This window comes from Pristiophorus japonicus, chromosome 4 (assembly GCF_044704955.1).
Source record: "Pristiophorus japonicus isolate sPriJap1 chromosome 4, sPriJap1.hap1, whole genome shotgun sequence".
NCBI lineage: Eukaryota > Metazoa > Chordata > Chondrichthyes > Pristiophoridae > Pristiophorus > Pristiophorus japonicus.
Window position 1 is genome coordinate 309565833 of NC_091980.1, and position 10232 is coordinate 309576064.

A 10232-nucleotide genomic window follows, 5' to 3' on the forward strand; every position below is an offset into this window, starting at 1 on the left:
TGCCCACTCACCTAACCTGTCCAAGTCACCCTGCAGCCTCTTAGCGTCCTCCTCACAGCTCACACCGCCACCCAGCTACATGACATCTGCAAACTTGGAGATATTACACTCAATTCCTTCATCTAACTCATTAATGTATATTGTAAATAGCTGGGGTCCCAGCACTGAGCCCTGCGGCACCCCACTAGTCACTGCCTGTCATTCTGAAGCATTGACCACGTTCGATCAGCTCCATTCGGCGGGCCACATTGTTCATATGCCCGACATTAGACTCCCAAAGCAAGTGCCCTATACGGCAAGCGAGCCTCAGGTGGGCAGAGAAAACGCTTCAAGGGCACCCTCAAAGCCTCATTGACAAAATGCAACATCCCCACAAACTCCTGGGAATCCTTGGCCCAAGACCGCTCAAAGTGGAAGAAGAGCAAGTGGGAGGGCGCTGAGCACCTTGAGTCCCATCACCGAGAACAAGCAGAAACCAAGCGTAGACAGCGGAAGGAGCAGGCATCAACCCAGGCTCCCCCCCACACCCCCGCCCTTTCCTTCAACCACTGTCTGCCCCACCTGTGACAGAGACTGTAATTCCAGCATTGGAACTCACTTTTAGAGTGGAAGCAAGTCATCCTTGATTCCGAGGGTTTGCCTAAGATGAGCTATGTGCTTGGGAGATGTGTGTGCCATAGCTGAATAGCTGTAACTATAGGTAAGGTGTGAGATGTGCATGTGAGTTTTAGTAGGTGGAGATGCTTGGTGGGTGAGGGGTGGGGATGTGGTGGTTTGTGTAGTGTGTACAGATTGAGGTTCAGATGCTGGTATGTAGAATCTGTTGAAGCATGTACTCACCCTGACCACCCAAGTAAAGTCGTTGAATTTCTTGCGGCACTGTGTCAGGCTCCGGACGACCACACTGCTGGCCGAGACCTCCTGGGCCACTTCCCTCGACATTGCACTGAAGACCTGGGGTAATGGATTCCTTCCAGTGGCCGGGAACAGCACTGCCCTCCTTCGTTCCACTCCTGCGACCAATATCTCCAGTGCCTGGTCGGTGAAACAACGAGTTCTCTCCCTGGGATTGGGATCAGCCATCATGATCAGGGGATTGAGTTGGTTGTAGGTCACCTTCACAGCCAGCAGTGTTGATAATGAGGATCTGCACAATGATGGAACCTTCCCTTTAAGAGCTGGAAGGAGCCAGTGTAAAGGATCATTCCCGATTGCATTGCACCTGAAATTCATTATCGCTCTGTTGGTAGAGCTACTGTCGTGCCCTACTAAGGTCATTAGCATTTGATTTAGCGCTTCAGTTCTTTCCTGGAGTGCGAACAGACAATTTAGTGGAAGCTCAGAATCATTAGCGACTGGCACTAATTTTTCAATATTTCAAAAATTAGCACCCCAAACGAATTTCTGGGCCTTTGACCTTCAACTTTGATTAGGCCCGAAAATGGGCACGGAGAGCATGATGCACAATCTGCCCGCACCCGTTCAAAGTGGTGCAGGCAACATGCAAAATCTGTGCTGCCTGCTCATTTACATGATTGGAGCACTGGCCTCAGCGCTAAACGCGCTGCTGGCTAACTTAGCCCACAAAAGGGGTGCCATTATCAGGTGCAGTCTGCTGGCCAATAACATTTTGCCTAGGCTCTCTGCACAACTTAAAGGGGGATGCTTTGTTGCGGAAGGACCTCATTGTTACTTTGGATTAAGCTATCGATCAACAGGATTGAGAGAGGGTATGAAGTTTCTCAGATGCAGCACTGGAGGCCTCGTACCTGGGGGTGAACAAAAGGCAGGTCCTCTATCCGCAGGCAGTGTGAAGAGATAGCAGAAGCTGTCAGTGCCACGTGTGTTGCCCCCAGGTCCTAGGTCCAGTGCTGCAGGAAGTTTAATAACATGACACGAGTGATCAAGGTCAGTGAATGAATCTTTCTTTTTAGTCGTTCACGGTATGTGGGCCAGCAAGGCCAGCATTTATTATAAAATCAAAATACTGCATTTATTGCCCATCCCTAATTGTCCTTGAGAAGGTGGTGATGAATTGCCTTCTTGAACCTTGTAGGTCATGTAGTGAAGGTATTCCCACAGTGCTGTTAGGGAGGGAGTTCCAGCGACGATGAAGGAACGGTGATATATTTCTAAGTCAGGATGGTGTGTGACTTGGAGGAGAACTTGCAGGTGGTGGTGTTCCATGCGCCTGTCGCCCTTGTCCTTCTAGGTAGTAGAGGTCGCAGGTTTTGGAGGTGCTGTCAAAGAATCCTTGGCAAGTTGCTGCAGTGCATCTTGTAGATGGCACACACTGCAGCTACGGTGCGCCGATGGTGGAGGTAGTGGATTAGGTGTCAATCAAGCGGGCTGCTTTGTCCTGGATGGTGTCGTGCTTCTTGAGTGCTGTTGGAGCTGCACTCATCCAGGCAAATGCCATATGCCACCAGCTGCACCACTAGCCTCACATACTGCTCAATGCACCATATCCCCATTACTCACCTCCCAACAAACTCTAGCAATCATGACTCATACCTCACAATCATAGCTTCACCTCACCCTCACACTTACCACTGCTGCAAGACTCACACCCACATCTCACACCTTACACACACTGCCAGCTATTCAACCATGACAGGCACATTGCACCACACTTGACACACTTTCCTTTCTCTTGCAGGCAAAGGTGGCACACAACAAACGTGAGCAGCAGCAGATTGGCAGAGGGGAAGCACGTCTTCAGAATCTCACTGAGCTGGGGGAGACAGAGCTAGAAATCATTGGAGGGGCCATCACTGAGGCCGTGGTGAGGGACAAGGTTGAAAGCATTGCTGATGGCGGTATGCTCATTCCTAATCCTTCTTCTCACAGCCCACTTGCCTCTCATTCCACAATCTCTTCTCACTTACAAGCTGCTGATGGTGTAAGTATGCACATCTTGCTTCCCGCCCACCTTACCATTTGTGCTGTTCTCCTTTCAGATTCACAAGAACTGCTAGCAACCCAGCCTGTCTCCGACGCCGTAGAGGATAGTGAAGAAGAGGCACCGTCGCTCAATCTGACATTCCCAGGCACCAGCTCAGAAAATGGCACTGCGCATAATTTAGAGAGTAGTATAAAAAGACTTGCATTTATATAGCGTCTTTCACGACCACTGGACGTCTCAAAGCCAATGAAGTACTCTTTGACATGTAGTCACTGTTGTAATATAGGAAACACGGCAGCCAATTTGAGCACAGCAAGCTCCCACAAACAGCAATGTGATAATGACCAGATAATCCGTTTTTTGTTATGTTGGTTGAGGGATAAATATTGGCCAGGACACCAGAGATAAGTCATCTGCTCTTCGAAATAGTGCCATGGGATCGTCTACATCCACCTGAGAGAACAGACGGGGCCTCGGTTTAACATTTCATCTGAAAGACGGCACCTCCAACAGTGCAGCACCCCCTCAGTATTGCCCTGGAGTGTCAGTCTAGATTTGTGTGCTCAAGATTCTGGAGCGGGACTTGAACCCACAACCTGCTGACACTGTGATGGGATCTGCACATGGTGAGTCACCCGGCATGAGTGGGCTGCAGCCAGGCCAAGGAGAAAGGATAGCTCAGGTGCCAACCACCCGATGGGCAGAATGGCCTCCTTCTGTGCTTATTGGTTCTACAACTCTGAACTGAGCTTTGAAGTGACCCTAACAAGCCACTCAGTTGAATCAAACCACTACAGCTGTTCAATAAAGAGGCCAAGCACCACCTTCACAGGTCAAGTTGAGAATTAATAAAAAAAGAAATAATGGAGTACTTTACTATTTTCATACAATGTTATTACTGTCTAGCGGTGGATGATGCCAGCCTTCACGTGACCCAGCCTGTTATGTGATCTTAGATCATAACTAATGTCGTCTCAAAGGTCACTGAACTTGTCATTAAATCGACCTCCCAGTGACAGTAGCAAACCAAGCAAATCAAATGGTCCTCTCCAGTACTGAAGAAAACTACACGTAGGCCCAACCATCTGAATATGCCAACTTGACATCGAAGACATCTCTCATTCAAAATGCGAATTATCTCGAAAGGTTACTCAAGAAACACAGCGTTGATATCCTGGTTCTTGAAGAAACACACATTTGAACACATCCACCAGTTCGACACAGGAGAACGTATCACAGGTTGTGACCTAATCGCTTGCAATAATCATCCCAAAAATGGCCTGGCCTGCTATGTCAAACAAGGCATCGAAGGCTGCACTGAACTCAAGCAGACCAGTATTGCTGGCGTTTTCGAGTAGGAGAGCTAACAATCTGCCAAGTCTACAAACCACTACTTGTACAGTGGCCTGACCCATCGCTCCCTTCTAATCAACATCCATCCATCCATCACGTAGACTTTAATAGCCACCAAACAATATGGGATTATACAAGCTTCAACTATAATGTAGAAGCAAATGTACAGTGGGCTTCACTAAAGAATAAATTGCTCCTTCTTTATGTCAAAAAGGGCCACATTACAGCAAAATTCTAAAGGGGCAAAGTGTGTTAAAAAGACAAGCCTGAAGGCTCTGTGCCTCAATGCGAGGAGTATTCATAATAAGGTGGACGAATTAACTGCGCAAACAGCAATTAACGAATATGATACAATTGGCATCACGGAGACATGGCTCCAGGGTGATCAAGGCTGGGAACTCAACATCCAGGGGTATTCAACATTCAGAAAGGATAGACAGAAAGGAAAAGGAGGTGGGATAGTGTGCCTGGTTAAAGAGAAAAGTAACGCAATAGTAAGGAAGAACATTAACTTGGATGATGTGGAACCTGTATGGGTGGAGCTGTGGAATACCAAAAGGCAGAAAACACTAGTGGGAGTTGTGCAGACCACCAAACAGTAGTGGTGAGGTCGGGGACAGCATCAAACAAAAAATTAGGGATGCGTGCAATAAAGGTACAGCAGTTATCATGGGCGACTTTAAACTACATATAGATTGGGCTAACCAAACTGGTAGCAATACGGTGGAGGAGGATTTCCTGAAGTGCATTAGGGATGGTTTTAACATAGAAACATAGAAAATAGGTGCAGGAGTTGGCCATTTCTAGACCAATATGTCGAGGAACCAACTAGAGAGCTGGCCATCCTAGACTGGGTGTTGTGCAATGAGAGAGGATTAATTAGCAATCTTGTTGTGCGAGGCCCCTTGGGGAAGCGTGACCATAATATGGTAAAATTCTTCATTAAGGTGGAGAGTGACACAGTTAATTCAGAGACTAGGGTCCTGAACTTAAAGAAAGTAACTTCGATGGTATGAGACGTGAATTGGGTAGGATAGACTGGCGAATGTAACTTAAAGGGTTGACCGTGGATAGGCAATGGCAGACATTTAAAGATCACATGGATGAACTTCAACAATTATACATCCCTATCTGACATAAAAATAAAACGGGGAAGGTGGCTCAACCGTGGCTAACAAGGGAAATTAGGGATAGTGTTAAATCCAAGGAAGATGCATATAAATTGGCCAGAAAATGCAGCAAAATCACAATATGGTTGAATTTGTAATACAGATTGAGGATGAGGAAGTTGTGTCAGAAACGAGCGTACTATGCTTAAACAAAGGGGACTACAGTGGGATGAGGGCAGAGTTGGCTAAAGTAGACTGGAAACAAGGACTAAACGGTGGCACAATTGAGGAACAGTGGAGGATTTTTAAGGAGCTCTTTCATAGTACGCAACAAAAATATATTCCAGTGAAAAAGAAGGGCGGCAAGAGAAGGGATAACCAGCCGTGGATAACCAAGGAAATAAAGGAAAGTATCAAATCAAAGACCAATGCGTATAAGGTGGCCAAGGTTAGTGGGAAACTAGAGGATTGGGAAAATTTTAAGCAACAGCAAAGAATGACTAAAAAGGAATAAAGAAAGGGAAGATAGATTACGAAGGTAAACTTGCGCAAAACATAAAAACAGATAGTAAAAGCTTTTACAGATATATAAAACGGAAAAGAGTGACTAAAATAAATGTTGGTCCCTTAGAAGATGAAAAGGGAGATTTAATAATGGGAAATGTGGAAATGGCTGAGACCTTAAACAATTATTTTGCTTCCGTCTTCACAGTGGAAGACACACAAACAATGGCAAAATTTGCAGGCCACAGGAATGTGGGAAGGGAGGGCCTTGAGACAATCACTATCACTAGGGAGTAGTGCTGGACAGGCTAATGGGACTGAAGGTAGACAAGTCCCCTGGTCCTGATGAAATACATCCCAGGGTATTAAAAGAGATGGCGGAAGTTATAGCAGATGCATTCGTTATAATCTACCAAAATTCTCTGGACTCTGGGGAGACACCAGCGGATTGGAAAGCAGCTAATGTAACGCCTGTTTAAAAAAGGGGGCAGGCAAAAGGCAGGTAACTATATGCCGGTTAGTTTAACATCTGTAGTGGGGAAAATGCTTCAATACTCAGGAAGGATGGACAGAAAGGAAAAGGAGGTGGGGTAGTGTTGCTGGTTAAAGAGGAGATTAACGCAAAGTAAGGAAGGACATTAGCGTGGATGAGCTGGAATCTGTATGGGTAGAGCTGCGGAACACCAAAACGCAGAAAGCACTAGTGGGAGTTGTGTACAGACCACCAAACAGTAGTAGTGAGGTTGGGGATGGCATCAAACAGAAAAATTAGGGATGTGTGCAATAAAGATACAGCAGTTATCATGGGTGACTTTAATCTACATATAGATTGGGCTAACCAAACTGGTAGCAATACGGTGGAGGAGGCGTGAGTCCGGGGTCGGCGAGAGGCCTATAAAGACCGCGAGTCTGGGGAGGTATCAGCGGATTGGAAAGCAGCTAATGTAACGCCTCTGTTTAAAAAAGGGGGCAGACAAAAGGCAGGTAACTATAGGCCGGTTAGTTTAACATCTGTAGTGGGGAAAATGCTTGAAGCTATCATTAAGGAAGAAATAGCGGGACATCTCGATAGGAATAGTGCAATCAAGCAGACGCAACATGGATTCATGAAGGGGAAATCAGGTTGAACTAATTTACTGGAATTCTTTGAGGATATAACGAGCATGGTGGATAGAGGTGTACCGATGGATGTGGTGTATTTAGATTTCCAAAAGGCATTCGATAAGGTGCCACACAAAAGGTTACTGCAGAAGATAAAGGTACGTGGAGTCAGAGGAAATATATTAGCATGGATAGAGAACTGGCTGGCTAACGGAAAGCAGAGAGTCAGGATAAATGGGTCCTTTTCGGGTTGGAAATCGGTGGTTAGTGGTGTGCCACAGGGATCGGTGCTGGGACCACAACTGTTTACAATATACATAGATGACCTGGAAGAGGGGACAGAGTGTAGTATAACAAAATTTGCAGATGACACAAAGATTAGTGGGAAATCAGGTTGTGTAGAGGACACAGAGAGGCTGCAAAGAGATTTAGACAGGTTAAGCAAATGGGATAAGGTTTGGCAGATGGAATACAATGTCGGAAAATGTGAGGTCATCCACCTTGGGGGGAAAAAAAAGCAGTAAAAGGGAATATTATTTGAATGGGGAGAAATTACAACATGCTGCAGTGCAGAGGGACCTGGGGGTCCTTGTGCATGAAACTCTTTTTTGGAGTTTATCTGCAAAACAAAAACAGTAATCGGTGCCACCCGACCTGGATGACACACCAGACATTTACAAGGCCCTCTTTTTTTGGTTTTTTGGGTTTTTTTTTGGTGTTTTTCTTTTTTTTTGTTTTTTGTTTTTTTTTTGGGCACTAAAATCACCTTTTTTTCCCCAGTGCCCCCTATAAAAGGGAAGGGGACACTAAAAGCACCGGCAATTAAAACAAATTAAACTTTAAAACGTAAAATCAAATTAAAATTTGGTTGCCGGGCGTGATGATGCACTCCAGTCCCTCCGGTGCCCACCTCTCGCGGAAGGCCGCGAGCATACCGGTGGACACCGCGTGCTCCATCTCCAAGGACACCCTGGCGCGGATGTACGCGCGGAAGAGAGGCAGGCAGTCAGGTTGAACGACCCCCTCGACCGCCCGCTGCCTGGACCGGCTGATGGCACCCTTGGCCGTGCCCAGGAGCAGTCCTACGAGGAGGCCCTCGGACCTACCCGCTCCCCTCCGCACAGGGTGCCCAAAGATCAGGAGAGTGGGACTGAAGTGCAGCCAGAATTTCAGGAGCAGCCCCTTTAAATAATAAAACAGAGGCTGCAACCTCGTGCATTCCATAAAAACATGGAACACGGACTCTTCCAGACCGCAGAAATTGCAGGCGGCCTGGGAGTCCGTGAACCGGCTTAAAAATTTGTTGCACGGCACTGCTCCGTGCACCACCCTCCAGGCCAAGTCCCCGATGAATAATGGGAGGACTCCCGCATAGAGTGCCCTCCATCGGGGACCCCCGCCTCCTCCGGACGGCAAGATGGTATGCCATGGCGTGTCCGGACGGCCGGCGAGGATGGCAAAGTTGAGAGTGTGCAGGAGCAGCCCGTACAGGAAACCCCTCCGTGCGGAACTGAAAGGCACGGAGGGGATTTCCTCGAGGCGGCTCAAGTTGTGAGGCGCCAGCTCCCGAGGGAGGTTCCGGGGTTTGGCGCCGATGAGGAATTCCGTCCGGACGGGGGTCAGTTCGGACGGGATCTCCCCACGTGCTTGAGCCTCCTCGATGCACCTAACAGAGTCAGGGCCCAAAGCTGTTTTTAGCGACTCGATGGCTTCGGCCGCGCGGCAGACGTTGGCTTAATTTAGGCACCACGCCAGCGTGCCTGGCGCCATCCAGCCCGCTCCTCCGGCATCGAGCAGGTCCCTGACCCTGGTCACCTCACCAGCCACAGCCCTCTCTTCCGACCGCCACATAAAACCTCGGTCGTGGAGGTACGGATTCCCGAGCAGCGGCTCCTGCAGGACAGCCGCCACTCCAGCCGGCGGAGAGCTGCGCTTGGTGGAGACTTTGTTCCAGACCCTGATGAGTTCCTTGTAAATGACAGGCAGCTCCTGGAGGGCGGTCCTGACACCCCCCAAGTTCACAAACAGGAGCTGCGTGTCGTAATTGAGGTCGCGCTGCTGGCGGAAGAAATACGTCGCCAGAGCACACCACCTAGGAGGGGGCTCGACGTAAAGGTATCTCTGCAGGGTCTGAAGACGGAAAGTCGCGAGCTGGGCGCTGACGCACACCAATGACTGACCGCCTTCCTCAAGCGGGAGACTCAAGACCGCGGCAGAGACCCAGTGCTTCCTGTTGTTCCAGAAGAAGTCCACCAGCTTCTTCTGTATCTTGGCGACAAACGCAGGGGGAGGGGTCAAAGTGACCAGCCGGTACCACAACATTGCGGCCACCAGCTGGTTTATGACTAGCACTCGACCCCTGTAGGACAGCACTCGGAGCAGTCCCGTCGAGCGCCCTAGGCCTCCAGCTCCTGCCAGTTCGCCGGCCAGGCTTCCTCGTCGGGGCTAAGGTAGACTCCCAGATAGAGGAGATGGGTCGTGCTCCAGGCAAAAGGCCTGAGCTCCTCCGGCAGGGAGTCCACCCGCCACTGACCCACCAGGAGTCCGGAACATTTTTCCCAGTTGATTCTGGCGGAGGATGCGGCCGAGTAAATCTCCTGGCACTCACGCATCCTCCGCAGGTCAGCGGGATCCTCTACCGCGAGGAGCACGTCATCGGCGTAAGCCGAGAGGACGACCTCCACGCCCGGCCCTTGCAGAGCTAGTCCCGTCAACCTCGTCCGCAGGAGGCGCAGGAAAGGCTCCACGCAGATGGCATATAACTGGCCGGACATGGGGCATCCCTGGCGCACCCCTCTCCTAAAGCGAAGGGGCGCCATCAAGGACCCGTTAACCTTAATCAGACACTCCGCGGCGGCGTACAAAAGTCGGATCCGGGCGACGAAATGCGTCCCGAACCCGAAAGCGCGCAGAGTTCCGAGCAGATAGTCGTGATCCACCCTGTCGAACGCCTTCTCTTGGTCGAGAGATAGGAAGGCGACCGACAGACCAGCCTCCTGGGAATGATGGATGAGGTCCCGGACCAGATGGATGTTATCGTGGATTGTCCGGCCCGGGACCGTGTAGGACTGGTCGGGGTGGATCATGTGGTCCAGCACGGTGCCAAGGCGAGCAGACATCGCCCTGGCGAAGATTTTGTAGTCCGTGCTGAGGAGGGAGACCGGGCGCCAGTTCTTAAGGAGGCGGAGATCGCCCTTCTTAGGCAGCAGGACGATGACTGCCCTGCGCCAAGAGAGGAGCATCTCTCCGGTCGCCAGACT